Source organism: Suncus etruscus, chromosome 7, assembly GCF_024139225.1.
Source record: "Suncus etruscus isolate mSunEtr1 chromosome 7, mSunEtr1.pri.cur, whole genome shotgun sequence".
NCBI classification, from domain to species: domain Eukaryota; kingdom Metazoa; phylum Chordata; class Mammalia; order Eulipotyphla; family Soricidae; genus Suncus; species Suncus etruscus.
Window position 1 is genome coordinate 128,612,463 of NC_064854.1, and position 12,415 is coordinate 128,624,877.

General features: G+C 35.9%; 1 protein-coding gene across 3 annotated transcripts in view; it reads right to left on the reverse strand.

Moving 5' to 3' along the window:
* Positions 1-12,415, reverse strand: part of ERC2 (ELKS/RAB6-interacting/CAST family member 2) — a 1,176,444-nt gene that overhangs the window by 269,215 nt on the left and 894,814 nt on the right. The gene's annotated exons all lie outside the window — the stretch shown is intronic.

A 12,415-nucleotide genomic window follows, 5' to 3' on the forward strand; every position in this document is an offset into this window, starting at 1 on the left:
TCACAGACATTTCACCAAAAATAATTTCATCTTCAGTCTTCTTTATTTCTTTTATTTTATCACACTCACTAGACTACAAATGCCAAACCCAGAACTCATCTGTAATTCTTTTTCTCCCTTTCTACCACAAATAATAGGCACCTTATTTAAATGACTAAATGTTTAAAAAACATGCATTTACATAAACTTAATTTATTATTCCTAAAGTTCTCTAAACTACTGCCATCCATTTATTTTTTAGACTAATTGACTTAAATTTTTCATTTATTTTATTTTTAATCTATCCTTATTTAAGCATCATGATTACAAACATATTTATAGTTGGGCTTTGGTTATATAAAAAGAAAACTTCCTTTTCACCCCTGTGCCCCCATTTCCCTCCTCCCCCACCCCCTGCCTGTATTCAAGACAAGGCATTCTATTTCTCTCACTCACTACCATTGTCGTGGTAGTTGTTAGTGCAGCTATATAACTCACCTACTAGTCTCTAAGATACAGCGACTGAAGCAATGTTTAAAACATAAAATCATATTAAAATATTTTGTTGTGAAAAAATTCTCTTCTATCACCAGGTATATACCAAATCAAGAGTTTTACTTATGCCTAAGAATCACTATCTCAACAAAACAGAACTAGCTCTCTGAGACCACCTTGCTCTCTTCTCCCACAATCATCAAGTTTTGCCATATTATATACCTCCATCCTTTTATAGTCCTTGAAAATGTTCCACTTGTTCATGCATCGTAAGTGTCTCTGCCATTTCCTGTGCACAACAGTCCTTGCCTCTGCCAGATTCTCATCTCACAACCACCTTCCTCAGAAAAGCAGCCCACTGTGTGTATCGTGGGTATCAAAAGTCTTCAAGGAATAAGTTAACTTTCCATTTGTTAAAAACATTCTTTGAAGACAATACTATACAAATTCTCATCTCATTAAAAAAATTTACAATGCTTGTCTCCTGCTTAATTTCTAATCAGTGTTTTCTCAGAAAACCATTAAACTGGTCTCCTCCCCATCGTTAAAGTCCAATTTTATGGCCCCATCTGTTGCAAAGTTTAACCTGAAAAAGTTTTGGAACTATTTTTGAGTAGGACATAACTTTCCTGGTTTCTTTCATTTAGGATTTCTCTCCACTAAGGATGTTTTGCTCTAATTATTTGGTCATTTCTGCAATATTACTAAAACATTAGAAGACCTCCCAAGTACAGGGAAGTCTCCATCTTGGATTTTGCCTTTGCACACAAGTTATAGGCCTGAAACCTGGTTGTGATCCTGTTTTGTCTTACTTTCATATCCAGCTCCAGTCCAGGCCCTCTCCAAATGTTTTGACAGAATGGTCATTCTTTGGACCTCAAACTTTCTTCTTTTTATATGACAGTGATTTGAATGAGCTTTTTCTGGACCCTACTAATGCCAGGAGTAGGAGCTTCTGTATGGGTCTCAGTCAAACATGTAAATAGAAGAATGACAGGAAATATCTCCACATTTCGAAAAAGACCAGTGCAGCCTTCACAACCAACTGTGGCAATCACAGTCAGCCTCACAGAACCTGCTTCCCTCTGAATAACATCTTGAGACATTGACATGCTGACTTTTCTTAGCCAGGGAATATAAATATATAAAGTCAAGATAAAGAGGCTGTACAGGCCTCATATCAGGGAGTGATCATTCGCTGACTACTCCAACTTAGCTACAACATGTCTAAAGGAATTGCTATATTTTGCCCACTCTGCCAGAAATTTGAAATGTCTGACATATCTTTTATTTTAAATTTTGGTAATAAATATAGAGGTATTCATGGGCTTACTCATGGGATCACTCCTCGGGGCTTGGGACCATATGGTATGCTGGGATTTAACCCAGGTATGCCAATTGCAAGACAAGTGCATTGTGTACTGTATTATTTCTGACTCTGAAGATCACTTGTTTTTAAGGGACAATCTTAAAAACAAAAGATTTGTATCAGGAAAATTGGGCATTGGCACACCCTTAAAGGACCCTTTGCTGTTTTAAACAGACATTAATAATTCTAATTGAGAAATATTCCAATACATGAAAACATGTTTGTTGAGAGAAAATGTTCCATGAATCTCACATCTCTGCCCATTTCAGGAGCAAAATATCATTTTTTTTCTGTCTTCTAAGGACTCTTATATAATAAATAAATAGCCTTGAAAGACAGAGGTAGTGTTTCTTTTAGTACAAAAAAGTAAAAATGCTCATTTCTTTGGATAATAGCATCGATATCGATAGCAAAGGGAATACCTGAAATTGTGCTTTATAAAAAATACAAGGTGTCGAAACTAAGGTGTTTTTTTTTTTTAATGAAACCACTGCTTAAATGATTGTTCATTTGTCCCACCTACTCTGTGCTCTTGGGATTTGAAGAAAGGTGAATTAACATAAATGTGATGTTACACTCCTAAATTCGGTTTTAATGTCCACTTTTTGTTTTGTTTTAGGTTTTTTTTTGGGCCACACCTGACAGTGCTCAGGGGTCACTCCTGTCTGTCTGCTTAGAAATAGCTCCTGGCAGGCACAGGGGACCATATGGGACACCAGGATTTGAACCAACCACCTTTGGTCCTGGATTGGCTGCTTGCAAGGCAAACGCCACTGTGCTATCTCTCTGGGCCCAATGTCCACTTTTCTCATCTTTTAACATCTCTCAAGTCAGACACAGTTTTAAACCATTAAATGTTGAAGTCGTCATGAACCCAAAGACTGTCCATTCTATGTCTTTTTTTCTTCTCTAGATACTCTCTAAATAGCATTATCGATAATTTAGACTAAGATAGGGTTTTAATACATATTTATTCTCTTCTAATGCCACCAAAATAAGCTTACCACCCTGTTCCCCTTGAAACCTCTCGGGGTTCTCTGGTGCAAGTAAGTCCATGCCAACTGGTTCTCAAATCCAGAAAATGCCCCTCAAACCTATAACTGGGTCCAGTCACTTTTCCAGCTAGGTGCATTAAGAGCTCCAAACCTGGGAGCCAGAGCAATAGCACAGCGGAATGGCATTTGCCTTGAACGTAGATGACCCAGAACCAATCCTGGTTCTATCCCCGGCATCCCATATTGTCCCTTGGGCCTGCCAGGAGCATTTTCTAAACACAGAGCCAGGAATAACCCCTGAGTACTGCCAGGTGTGGCCCTCAAACACCCAAAAAAACAAGCTCCAAATCTCTTCTAATCTCATTGCCTCTACAGTATAATCTCTCTGGATCTGTGCAACAATTTTGCATGACAATTTTACCCTTGAAAATGCCTACCAATTCTAGATAGATTATAAGGGACTCCCTTAAAAAGGTTGGTTTTGATATCTTAAATATAAGAACCCTTTATGAAAAGGAAACTATTAGATATTCACCCTCATGATAACTAAAATAACATCTTAATGGCACAGAAATTGTTAGATTTACAGATTATAAAAACTAACAGCTAGCTAAAAATATATATAAAACCTCATACTCATCCACTGCTGTGGAATGTTGTCTAATTTAATCCTTGTGGAAAATAGTATGGAGAGTCCTCAGTAAACTTAGAATTTATTTATAAATCTAGCAATTCCATTTTGGAACATTCCCCCAGGACTTAAAATATTCATTAAAAAATCATTTACACCAGTATTCATTTATGCACTTAGTACGATATAATATGAAATAAGCCTGGGTGTCTAATGACATAAAAATGAATGATGAAGAGGTGATGTTTAAAACTACATATTGGAATACTATACAGCTGCAAGGAATGGTGAAATTATACAATTTGCTGCAATTTAGTTGGAATTGGAAGATAAAATATAGAGTAAAGTAACCTAGAAAAATAAAAATAAACAGGATGATCTCCATCATTTATTTGTGGTATATAGAATAACTGAATCAGGAAAGGTATTGCAATAAAGGGGACGATTCCTAGATCACACTTGCTCTATACTGTAGTAAGCAGAAGAAAAAAGAAGAGAAGAAATCAAGGGGGAAGGAAGAAGATGAGAAACATAAAGGGGGAGCAGTGATTAGGGATAACTGTATAATTCTGTTTTAGTTCTGTTACAGAAAACATACACATCCTAACTCTTTAGAGATGTTATTCCTAAATACAGCCCAAAACTAATTATTCTCTTTTTAAAAAATATATTTTTTAAGCACCATGATTACAAACATGTTTGTAGTTGGGTTTCAGTCATAAAAAGAATACCCCCTTCACTAAAACTAATCATTCTTAAATGTCATTGAAAATACATTTAAAATTATATTTATTTGTTATTTAAAAATGCTTTACTTAAACACCCTGGCTTTGAAGGTTGTTCATAATACATAGAGCTATTTTTCACAGTTACAAAATTGTTCATTGTAGCATTAAATAATCAACGATGGATCTGGATGGTAATGGATGGAGGTGGATGGAGAACGATGGAGGGATCTTTTTCTGCCATCCCAGGCCACATGGCTCCTCAACCCCCATTTAGCTGGTGGGTTCCAGGTTTAGGTGAATGTCGGAATCAGACTCATCCAGAGACAGGCATCAGGAAGCATCCACTTTATTCATGCCCTATTCACCACATGTGTGTGGCCTATATCATAACCTTTCAAGCACAGCCATTCTTAGCTAGCCCTGCATCTTAACTCCTTTCAGCCATCTTCCCTTTGACCTACATGCTGGCCAAAGACCAAAAGGGCAAAGACCCTAATCCCCTGGGTCAAAGGCTTTCTATAACCTTCTAAGACCACACCCCGGAATGGGAGGGGTCTTGCAGGTAAGGTTACACCTAATATCTGGTTCCCAAGACCCCTCCCAGGAAAGGGCGGGTCTCAGGTAGGTACACCTAATTCCAGGGTGGAGTTACAGTTCATGATTGAGTTTTGGTCATATAGTGTACAATAAATGCCCTTAATTAGTGCAAAGTTCTCACCACTAATGTCCCCAGTTTGCTTCCTGTCCACCTACCTGCCCTCTCCCCTGCCTGATTCTGTGGCAGACATTTTTCTTCTCTCTTTCTCTCTCTCTCTCTCTCTTCTTTTTAGACACCGCTTTGCTATAATTTAGTATAAGGATATCATGCATATCACTATATAACCTTTCAGCACCCAGTTCTTGTCCATAGTGATCATTTCCATATCATTATCATAGTGATCCCTCTCTGCCCTAACTGCTATTTGTAGAAAGCTTCCTGTTATGGACTGTTTTCTTGGCCCTTGTCTCTATGGTCTCTGGATATTATTACCACACTATCTTTTTATATTATATAAATGAGTTCAATCATTTTATATCTATCTATCTCCCCCCTGACTACTTTTTCTCAACATAATACTCTCCATGTGCATTCATGTATAAGAAAATTTCATAATTTCATTCATTCATAACGGCTGCTTAGTACTCCATTATTGTATGCACCATGGTTTCTGCATCCAGTCAGATTCTGACTATTATGACTACTGCTGCAATGAACATAAAAGTGTAGAGGATTTTTCTGCATTGTGCTTTGAACTTTTAGGGTGTATACCTGGGTCACATGGGAACTCAATTTCTATTTTATTTTTGAGGGATATTCTTTTTGTTTCCCAAAAAGATTGAATCACTCAACATTCCCACCAACAGTTAAAGAGAGTCCTTTTATCCCCATATCCTGGTCAACACTGGTTGTTCTTTACTTTTTTCATAAATAATTCTATGTATTATTATAGAATAATACATAAAAATAATGCTAGGATAATTACATGTATTTTCCACCCCCTCCACATGTGTTTTTAATTAATTAGTTTAGATACTAGCCACATATTCATCATAATTCCTCCTAAAATAAGTTGCTTGGTGAATTTCTTGAGCAGGGTACTCTCTCCCTCCCCTCATACTTTTCCAAATTTCTTTAAATAGAACTACTTTGCTTAAATTTAATAAAGGACATAAACACCCAACCCAAAGTTAATGACAATAGAAGCAACAGACCCAAACCATATCAAACTCTACACAAAAGGAACCTGTTACACTAGCAGTCCAAGGCTAAGGGTGGAAGTACGGAATGCATGCTGGGAAGAGTGGTGGAGAGAGGTCAATACTGGTGGTAAAAAAATTGCCTTAATTCACTGTCACTATGTACCATAAATATAGCTGTGAAGAACTTGTAATTCACCTTGGTCTCAGTAAAAATTTTTAAAAAGTTGGTTGAAATTTCTCTTAAGATTTTTGAAAACTATTTTTATTTGTATGCTATTAGTTTGTACAGGGTTTCTGGGACAACTAATAAGCCATTGCAAAACAAATACTGGCTAAGGAATAAGATTTATAAAATGATTAAAAACATCTTTTTTATTTAGCGTACACATTAAGTAATGAATCATTTAAATTTCTGAGCTAACTTTGCATATTTATAGCTTTTCCTACATTAAATCAGCCATTTTTGCATCTTGTTTTTGAGGATGAGAGGTGCTAAAAATAAGTTTTTGCTGATTAACTTTAGTTGTAAAACCTGTATCATATTATTCACTTAACAATTTCATGTTTACTGATCTGATGATCTAGCAATTTAAATGATATATTGACGAATAAATTTTCTTTAAGGAAATTGGAAAGTACTAGAAGAAATGAGGAAAATCAGTGTGTATGTTCCTGTTTTTGTTCTTCCAATGGGAATTTTTCTTATTTTTTTATTTCTTTAATTCTAATTTTATGAAAACATTGAAATTTACAAAGTTCTTCATAGTCAAAAGGAAATTTTAATCTAGAATAAAAAATAAAAATACATATTGGAGGACCTTATACATATTTTTAAAATAAAATTTAGAAACTGTTCCAGGAATTACACTTGATTACAAATCAGAAAAAAAGTTATCTTTTTTTTAATTGATACATGTAAGCACTATGATTACAAATATGTTTCTAGTTGAATTTCAGTTATAAAAAAAGAACAACCCCCTTCACCAGTGCAACATTCCCAACACCAATGCCCCCCATCTGTTTCTTCTTCTACATTCATTGTATCTATCTAATTTACCTTGCTTTGGAAACTATAATATCTGTTTACCTGAAGGAAGTTTTTAATAAGCATATAATTACTTTCATCATTTATTCCATTCTTTCTACTTAATCATAAAAAACATGAATATAACATATATACTCATCTCTGGACATTTAGTGGGGTTAAGTATATGCCAGTCTTACTAAGTTATCTTTTTTAACACTGCAAAGCTGGCAGTATACAATTATTAAGGTGATCTGTCTATGCCCCCCAAAATGTAGCTTAAAATATGAAAAGGAAGCCTAAATACGCTTGAAAGAAAGATAAGATAATGCGAAGAGAAATAAATCTATGCGTCTGATGCATGCCAAACTAAGAAAGCGAGTCTTAGACAGCATTTTATCAAAGCACAGCCTAAACAAATGTCAAAGGGAATAATTTATTTTACAAATATGGGCAACAATGGGGTAAAAGAGGGGGGGGGAATTCTGTGTCCTTGCATGCATTTAGTTGGGGTTAACAATGGATAAAAATATGCACAAGAACACATTTAATAACCCCAAACTGTCATTCAGTTTGTAGGAGGTAGTCAAGATGCAGCTAATAAAACACACAAAAAATGGTCTGGGCCACCCTGATGAAGAAAAAAAAAAATCATCCATGAAGTAAAACAAAAGAGGAAGAAGGGAATCTCCCACTAAGATAAATGCCCCCTTTTGAGTGTTGCCTGCACACAGAAAACTTTCACAAAAAAATGGTTTCAGAACCCTCTGATATCATACATCTCCATGTCACTTCCAACAGTCCATTTAAAAGGGAGCTTTATAAACATTTCTATTTCACTCCCTATTTCTGTTGTGCTATTAAGGGTGACATGAGCTCTGAGAAAGGGTCTCAAATTAATTTTAGAAGTTGTAAATGAGGCAGGCCAATTAGAAATTATTATAAATTGGAGACGTGTGGGAGAGGTGGGGAGAAGCATGGCTATTTTTTTTTTCTCATGGCCCTTGTTTGAGTTAGCTGACCCAACATTAGCAACACAGTCAATTACAAAAGCAGATGCTTAAAAAATGCATTCCATTAAGAAATGTTTGGATAATGACATACAAGCGAGAACCTACATTATGTATGGTGCTCAGCCCGCAGTCATGTTCTAATCATACTGTGAGGGAAAAATTCCGTTCAATCAACTTTTCCCAGTTAATTACTGTTTTCTTTCCCTCATGACCCTGGATCTTCAACCAGAAGTTCAGTAGGAGGTGACTTCAGACAGACTTGAGGAAAGATTCTGTACCAAAGAGATTCTCTATCTCACCTTCAGGATAAAAGTGAAAGAAGTTTGCTGGGATCAATCCTGGAGATAGAAGCTGACCTTTTTTCAACTCGTAAGTTTTATTTATTTTTTTAAATAATTTTTATTGTGACCAAAGTGAACTACGAATCATTCACAGTAATATTTAAGGTACATAGTGACAATGAATCAGGGCCATTCCCACCACCAGTGTGGTCCTCCCTCTATCCCAGTTCCCAGCATGCATGTCATATTTCTCCCTGTTGCCCCCTCAACTGCTAGTGTAACTGGTCCCATCTGTGTATAGTTAGTTGTAGATTGGGTATCGATTCTGTTGTCATTGACTTTGGATTTGGTGTTTGAGCCTTATTATTTTTTATTTCCACTCAATATTCATAAGACTGTTTGGTCCTGGTACGTTCCTTTTTTTTTTTTTTTTTCTCCCTTTCAATTCATGAGGCAGAACAAGATGATTCAAGTTATGTGGTTCTATTGAAAAAAAATGGGAGGATTCTATTTTTATGTATATCTTGAGAAGGGAAGGGCTCAGGTCAATTAGTACCAATACTTTCCACCAATAATGTCCTCTGGACGCAGAAGGGCCCACAAAGATAGTAATGCCATTTATCTGAAGTGAGGCCATGGGGCAAAATCGATTCGAACAACCACAAATTTCAGTTAGGACAAAGAACAGACCGAATCTTTAAAGGCCGGATATGGCATCCCAGACTCCTTAATGTGGCCAGTTCTATGTCGCCCACCTAAAACTGACCTCAAGAAATAGTTTACTTCAATTATGGAGAATTCTGCCTTTGAAACCTAATAGCCATGAGTTTGAAATTTTCTAACTCAAGGGCAACTGAGTCTCTGAAAAGATCTTCGCTCTGTGCACCAGCTTCAACCCCACTATTCATTCCAAGTAGGAAACACAGGGAAGCAAGTGTCTCATCGCAGAGGTCAGCCCAGTGCAAACAAATAAAACAAAACAGGAAGTCTGATGACATCACTGTCAGCTACATTAGCACATTAGGATGGTAGATGCTAATGCTGTTCTATGTGCTGCTCAGAAGAGATATTAGTGGCTCTGTGATCAAATGGTTTCTCCATGTTAAAAAGAGGAGAGTAAGTGCCACTCTGAATAAATCTCCTAACTCTGATATCTCTGGAAAATTCATATAAAGAGACAGAGGACTGAGGAAGAGAAATCAAAGTTTGGTGCTACAGAGGACAGCTATGAGGTTTTACTAATGACGATGAATCTGGCACATAAAAATCATTTCACTGATGTTTCAAACTGGAAAAAGATAAGAGAACCATTCTTTTCATTGACTTACCCTATATATTTTTTAAATGTGCCCACACAAATAAAAAAAATCAATTTGGTGTATTTCAAGTATAATAAGTTATTTAATGTCTCTGAAATGAAGGTTCCCTCCAAAATTAACTAATAAGCCTAATAGTAACTCTCCCTTCAACTATTTGATTAAAATGTGATGATGTAAATGAATATTCCTTTTAATGTCTTACCTTTTATGAATCATTATTTCATAAATGAAATAAATGGAAGGATTCAAAAACACTGCGCTGTTTCCTACCAAATTCTCCTATGTAGTAAACACTTCTATGTATTTTTTATTTTAAAAAGTTGCTCAGAAAACCTTCTAAAACTGGTTTCTCTTAAGTAAGATATTTGACTTTTATGGGCTAATTCGTGCTTTGCAAAATCAAAATGACAAAACCCCAAACAAACAAACAAAAGACAAAGAAACTCAGAGAAAACAGCTTAAATATAGAGAAGAGTTCATTCATAATAGAAGAAATCTGTCGCAACCCAGACAGATACAATTTGGGCAAAAATTAAACTGTGTCAATATACTTTCAACAGATTTACAAAAAAAGCCACTAAGAAGTGGTCAATATATCATTCAGTATGAGATATGAATATGAGTTCTGAAAGATAACATTTTATTTTATTTATTTATTTATTTATTTTTGGTTTTTGGGCCACACCCGGCAGTGCTCAGGGGCCACTCCTGGCTGTCTGCTCAGAAATAGCTCCTGGCAGGCACGAGGGACCATATGGAACACCGTGATTCGAACCAACCACCTTAGGTCCTGAATCGGCTGCTTGCAAGGCAAACACCGCTGTGCTATCTCTCCGGGCCCGAAAGATAACATTTTAATAGCTACCATCAATTGCAAAGATCTAACCAAAGACAAACAACCCCAAATAAAATTTTCCTCATAAATAAAACAAACAATTTTTAAAGTTGCAAATTTAAGCTGGAACATAGTAGGCACTTAGCTAGCATGCAAGTGACACAGTTTAATCTCCAACATATGCCAGGCGGGCCTTCGAGTCTGCCAGGGTTGATCATTGAGTGCAGAGTAAGCTCTGAATACAGCTGAGTGTGGCCCAACCAATATCAAAAACAACAATAACAATAAAACTAACCAATTTGAAATACAGGGACTGCAAGTGAAGGGGCTACATAAATCACGAGCACACCTAGGTTTAGGATTTAATGTTCAATGGTGCTCAGTCATTCCTGCTATTCCTTTGTAGTAGTCCTACTATTATTGTTTCATTTCTGTTACCGTTATATACTATTACTTTATATTCCTGTTACTGTTTAACAATGTCAAGGTAGATTTCTATGTAAAATGCATTCAACCAACACCTTGGGAGGGTTATTGATGACAGATAAAAAAATATACACACATTTGGTCTTCACTATTGTCCATAATTTTGCCCAGAATCCATTCATTGTTCATAGATAATAGTTTCTGTCAAAAAAGACTGAACTCAATATATTAACTCTTTAGTTGGGAATAAATAACCATAAAAAACATGCTGTTTAGTTCAAGCTTTCATCATCTCTCCTTGGTATCCAATCAATTGTTTTTATATTAGTAAGATTATATGTTTGCATATATTGTATATATATATGCAAGTTTCCCAATATAAACACATTTTCATTTTCACTGTACTCTATATTTAAAGTTGGTAAGATTTGTTAGCAAGTCCTCCCACAGAGCAGCAAATTGCCCTCCTTCCTGTATCTCGAACTAAATATTTCCTATCTTAATTTTAATTTTTGTGTGTCAAATCAAACCTCTTTTGTTTATGTTTATATGAAATCAAATATTCCCATAGGCTAAATTATAACAGAAAACAAAACAGATTGTCCTGTCATTGCTGTAAAAGATAGTATGTGTAGAAAGAAGCAGGCACATTCCAGAATTTTGTGAGCGCAACATTTGAAGAAATCAAATTAAAATTCTTTGGGGATCTTTGTAGAGAGAGATGCAATAAATAGAGTCTCTTAGAAGCAGCTTTTTGGAGATATTCTCTTTTAAAGAAAGGAAAGCAACATTTGTGCTTCTACACCAGGGTATGGAAACAGTAGCACCTCTGTATGTGTAGTGGGAAATGAAACAATAGAAAAATCAAACTTGCAAGCAGCAACCGACAGACATCATACCTGAGAAGGAAGGGCTAAACAGACCTCCTTCACCTTGAAGCTGTTGTCCTTTGCTTTGTCTGCCACAGAACTGAACACAAATTCAGAGGAACCCAGAGGAGTTTTCCTTTGGGAACTTGAAGTCTTTGAAAACCTCCTCAAAGAGGCAATTCCTCTTGTTCAAGGGTTCAGCCTCTTTGAGATTTCCACTTTTAGGTCTGCCATCTCGTGGCCATTCCCATAAATACTACAGTTCTTCATGACCTCCCACCCATCCCCCACTTTCACCAGTGATCAATGTAAAAAAAAATTTGACAATGTGTGCTTGAAGTGGAAATAAAAACAAAAACTTTAGCTATGGAAAGATTCATGATCTAGGGGGAACTTCAGCATTTCTCATTCTCTGATGCAAACTCATGCTCTAAGTATCCTTAGATTATCTAACACTATTTTTGTATCCTACTAGGCATGCTAAGAAGTCAATTAGCAAGATATAGTCTGGCTGAGGTGTCTTTAAAAAAGAATAAGAGGTGGTATCATCTCAATATACAGTTATTCCCAAGTGAACAAAAGTTTCATCATTTCTTTACTTGCCCCAAAAAATGAAGAATAAAATAGATTTAAAGTTACAAAAAAATACTTCATATGTGAAAGCCAATGTATGGTTTTCTGAAAACAGATTAAAGTCCAAATGACAGAGAT